Source organism: Cupressus sempervirens, chromosome 7, assembly GCF_028749045.1.
Source record: "Cupressus sempervirens isolate cs-2001-9-10 chromosome 7, ASM2874904v1, whole genome shotgun sequence".
Taxonomy (NCBI): Eukaryota; Viridiplantae; Streptophyta; class Pinopsida; order Cupressales; family Cupressaceae; genus Cupressus; species Cupressus sempervirens.
The window spans coordinates 427,205,279-427,210,955 of record NC_143124.1 but is presented as its reverse complement, the minus strand read 5'-3'; positions in this window follow the sequence as shown (position 1 = coordinate 427,210,955).

The window sequence follows — 5,677 nt, the reverse complement described above, 5'->3', positions numbered from 1 at the left end:
AAGTATTCACCGAGTGACATCTCTTCTACCGAGTCTCCAGTGGTTACCGAGTTCAGAACTGCTCGAAGTGTTTAGTATGAACCGTGCCTTCACTTCTACCGAGTGCATGATGATGCTGAGTAACGCAGTGGATGTCGAGTATCAGAAGGACACCGAGTCAGTTCAGTAAACCTGAGTTTTTAGCTTGGGCCGACTTTGTATAGAGATTTGCACTTGTTGTTTTGGCCGACCTTGCATGCATTGTTTATTTGGATGGTATATATATGTAATGTATTGTATCATTCAGATGTAAGGAAGTAAGAAATGAGATGAAAAGCAATTGCAATGGCAATAGAAATTGTAATTAATGAAACTGCGAAAGTGTGAAAGAAATACATGCGTGCAAAAGTATGTGTTCTGAGTTGTGAAGGTATTCAGCAAGGTCAAATTTTGGAGCAAAAAAGTTTTATCTATCACATCAAGGTGAATTAGAGCATAGCGGATCTTATCAGCAATCATCGACTGTTTCATTCTAACAGGTGAATCAGTTTTTGTAAATCCTTTAACAAGGTAGACTTAACAGTCTTTTGTAAATCTCCTAACAGAGTGCATACTTTATCGTATGTTTGGAAATCCTCTAACAAGGTGGATCTAGAAATCCTTTGTGCTCCTAACAGGGAAGATCACCAGAAGTGGTCATTGTAAGCCTTAACCAGCCAACTTCATACTGCAGTAACGAAGCTTGTGGGTTTCATCCCCACCCCAGTTTTACTTTCTATTTGGAAGGTTTCTGGGTCACCAAATCTATGTGTTCAAGTGTTGCAAATGATTTTGTTTCATGCTTACAGTAGGTTACTTGGATGAATGGTGAATATATCAGTATGCAGTTTTATTGTTGAAGTTTTAGAAGTTACTGATTCACCCCTCCCCTCTCAGTAACTTGTCATATCTTGAATATTTCCAAAAATGTGTTGATTCTTCATGTGTTATTATTTGCATGCCAATTTTATAGTAACTTACTAAGTATGAAAGTTTAAGCTTGGATGCATGATTAGTCAAATGGGCTCATCATATTCACTAAGAAAATTTTATTAGGACATCTGGACCTTTGAATAATTGATTCAACCCCCCGTTTCAGTTATTCTAAAGGATTTCTAACATAATCAAAGTTTTGATTTTTCTTGACAGCTAAAGGCTCTTGGATTTATTTTTGTAGTAAATAATTCACCCCTCCCCTTTGAGTTACTCATCTGATATTTCCAATAATTGGTATCATAGAAATTGGTTCTTGCAGAAAAGGTTTTCAAGGACCTAAGCTAAAGATTAGGATGTCTTACAAAATGGAGATCCTAAAGCTAAATTAAGACAACATTGCAACATGGTAGGAACTTATGAAGTTGGATCTAGCAACCATCAGCCATTCAAGTTTCAAATATTAAAAACTTCTTAAAAATCTCCCACTGGTATAATTTGTATAGAATAAATTTTTGAAAAGAAAAATTATAATATCATGATGAGTGACATAGAATCAACTCTTAACCATGCTGAATTTGATGAAGTTAGAGAATGTGCTAATGCTCATGAGTTCTTCCTATCTATGCAATTAGAGTGTCTTCTATTTAAGAGATGAGATGTGATTCAAATAACAAGATGACTTTGGATGCTTTAGTTGGAAGATTGACTACATTTGAACTAGATAACCATGATAATTATACTCGTAGTTCTAGCAGTCTTGAGTCTAAATTTGTAGCCAGGGTATCAATCAAGAAGAAAGATAAAGGGTCTAAAAGAAAAAAATTTGAAGGTGAAGAAGAAGACAATTCTGATAGCGAACTTGAAGCCATTGAAGCATTGCTTTCAAGAAGGTATACCAAAGGCAATGAAAACTAAAAAGGTAAGATTCCTACAATATGTTTCTATTGTGATGGGGGACACATTGCTAGAAGATGCCCAAACAAAGAAGACAAAGATGAAAAGAAGAAGAAGAAGTAAAATGGAAATATGGACTTGAATAATTTCAAAGACTATAAGGAAAAAGGTAAGAAATCTTGTTTCATAGCTAAAGATTCAGATAGTAGTGAAGATGATGAAATGGTATATATTGTTGTAAAAGATGAATCTAATGGTGAAGGAGATAAAATGTCACCTATCTCTCATGTTAGAAAAAATGGTACATGGATTACTGATAGTGGTTAATCACATCATATGTTTGGTGATAAAATAATATTTGAATACATGAAACATTAGGATGGTGGTAGTGTGAGATTTGGAAACAATGAACCTTGTTGCATAAAGGGAAAATGTTGTATCTCACTAACCAATGAACATAGATGTGGCAATGCTTATTGGGTTTAAGGCACAAAGCATAATCTACTGAGTGTAGGATCATTGAATAACATTAGATTCAAGGTAGAATTCATGAATGGGAAGGCCAAGCTACTAGATGGAAAATTTAATCGAGTTGGGTTTGGCAAACAAACAAAAGGTATCTTATTCTACCAAAATCTTAGTGAAAGTTCATGTTTTATTGCTCAAGTAGAAGAAATATGGTTGTGGATTAAAATGTTATGTTATGTAAACCTTAATAATCTAATCAAGGTAATCAAGAACAAAAGAGTAAGAGGTATTCCTAGTATGAGGAAACTAGATATGGGTCTATGCAAACATTGTCAAATTGGTAAGATAGGAAAGACAAGTTTCAAAAGAAAGAACTATCATTTAGAAGAGTCTTGGAGTTGGCTCATATAGACTTATGTACACCTATTTGAATAGAGAGCTATAGTGGAGATAAGTATTTTATTTCATTTGTTGATGATTATTCTAGAATGATGACTATAATGTATCTTTCAGAAAAAATTGAAGCATTTCAAAAGTCTAAGTAGTATTAGGCAAGAATAGAGAAAGAAACCAAAAAGAAGCTAAAATATTAGAGATCAAATAGAGGTGGTGAATTCAACTCCAATGAGTTCAATGAATTATGCATTGAAAGAGGAATCAAGAGACATGTATCAACCCCTGGTACACCTTAGTAGAATGGTATAGTTGAAAGAAGGAATAGATCCATTATGGATTGTGTAAGAACCTTAATGATAGAAAATATTGTTGCAATCAAATACTAGGAGGATGAAATAGTACTAGAGTGCATACCTTTAACAAAGTATAGTTGAAGAAAGACTCAAATCAAGTTCCTTATGAAATATGATATGGCTACAAACCTAATATAAGTTACTTGAGTATATTTAGTAGAAAATGTTATATCTTGAAGGAATATAGGAAAGGTAAGTTTGATGTCAATGGTGATGAAGGCATATTCGTAGGATACACCTATAGAAGTAAAGATTACAAGTGTTTGAATCTAACTACTCATAAAATTGTAGAAAGTTACCATTTGAGAATTGATGAATTTGTAGAAATGAGTGAAGAAGAAAACAATAGAGAATCTAATGATTATAGAAGGTTTGTTTATATTGATCCTTATACACTCACATATCTATTTGGATATCAAGAGACCTCACCTCCCAAGTCCCCAAAATCTCCAAAAGCTATCGAGTTCCAACCAATGCAACCTAAGTTATAGTTTAAAGGACCCAAGTTATAGCCAAAAGCTATTGAGCTAGTTCAAAAAAAAACCTAGTATGATGGACTCATGTCACAAATAGTGGGACCCAAGCTTAATATAGAGGATCATAAAGAGGTTAGTGGAGAAAATTCTAAATTCAAAATACCTGTGTTGATAAGATATGTTAGAATGAACTATGCACCTCATCAAAACATTGGAGAAAAATCAAATAGAACAATGATAGAAAACAAATTAAAAGGTAGATGTTTGCTTTCTGAATTTGAAACTAGATAAGTGAAAAATGCATTAGATAATGAAAGTTGGATTAAAACTATGAGTGAAGAAATATAATAGATAGAGAAGAATAAGACTTGGACTCTTGTTCCTAGACCTAAGGATAAAAATGTAATTGGCACAAAGTGGGTATTCAAAAGCAAGCTCAATGAAGATGGAAATGTTTGAAGAAACAAAGAAAGGTTAGTTTGCAAATGTTATTCTCAAGAAGATGGTATTGATTATGCTGAAACATTTTCTCCTATTGCTCAATTAGAAGGTATTAGAACTTTACTAGCATATGCAGCACATAGAGGATTTAAAGATTATCAAATGTATTTAAAATCTACATTCTTGAATGAAATTCTTGATGAGGAAGACTCCACACAACAACTTGAAGGTTTTCTAGATCCTAGCAAAAGAGATTTGTTTACAAATTATGAAAAGCATCATATGGTCTCAAGAATGTGTTAGAACTTTACTAGCATATACAACTCATAGAGGATTTAATGTCTATGAAATAGATGTAAAAACTATATTATTTAATGGAATTTTTTATGAGGAAATCTATATTAAATATATTGAAGGTTTTGTAGGTCCTAGAAAAAAGGACATGGTTTTCAAATTACACAATGCCTTATATGGTCTCAAGCAAGCTCCTAAAGCTTTGTATGGAAGACTTCATAACTACTTGATAAATATTGGTTTTCAAAGAACAAATGATAATAACAATTTGTATATCAAAGAAGGACTAAAAAAGAAGATTATGTTGGCATAATTGTTTGGGGATAACAATTTATTTAAAAGAAATGATGATTTATGCAGGGCACTTTTAGAATAGATGAGTAAATATTTTTAGATGCCCATGTTTGGAGAGGTAAAAAAATTGTTGGATAGTAAATCCTGTTAAAGAAAGATGGCATGTATTTTACTGAATCCAAATATATCAAGGAAATACTAAAGAAGTTTGGAATGGAAGATTCAAGATTAGTTGGAATACCGATCTGTACTGGACATAAGCTTTCCCTAAATGATGATTCTAAAGAGGTAGATCAAACCACATACAAATCAATGATTGGAAATCTATAGTATGTAGTGCGTACAATGTCTAATATTACATTAGAATTTCGTATGGTGACAAAATTCTTAGCAAATCCCAAAGAAAATCACATGATGGAAATCAAGTGAATCATGAGATATTAGAAAGGTACTAAAGACTATAGACTATGGTACAAAAAAGGAGTCACTTTGGATTTGAAAGCAATAATATATGCTCATTGGGTAGGAAGTGTTGATGATAGAAAGAGAACCACTATTGGAGTGTTCTTTCTTAGTAAAGGACTAGTATTTTGGACAAGTAAGAAGTATAATTGTATTTCTTAGTCCACAATGGAAGCAAATTATGTGATAGTAGTAGTTAATTATTCCAATGTTGTTTGTTTCAAGAAATTATTGGCATGTATGAAGATAGAGATCAAGGATCCAATGGTTATCTTCTATGATAACACTAGTACAATTAATATATCCAAGAATCCTATGATGCATAACAAAATCAAGAACATTTTTATAAAATATAATGTTTTGAAAGAACTGCTACAAGCTATGAGGTAAGATTAGAATATGTTCGTACAAAAGACCAAATTGTAGATATATTTACTAAACCATTACCTAAGGATGTATTTTGTGTCTAAGAGGTAAGTTAGGGGTCATTTCCCTATCTAAAGCTCACTAAATGAAGTTTAGTGATGCATCAACTAGAGAATGATTGAAGATTAGTTAGTTGATGTTGTATTGAAAAGAGCCAATTGCATATGGAAAGGTGCATAAGGTATACTATTATACATTAAATATTGTTTTTCTCATAAA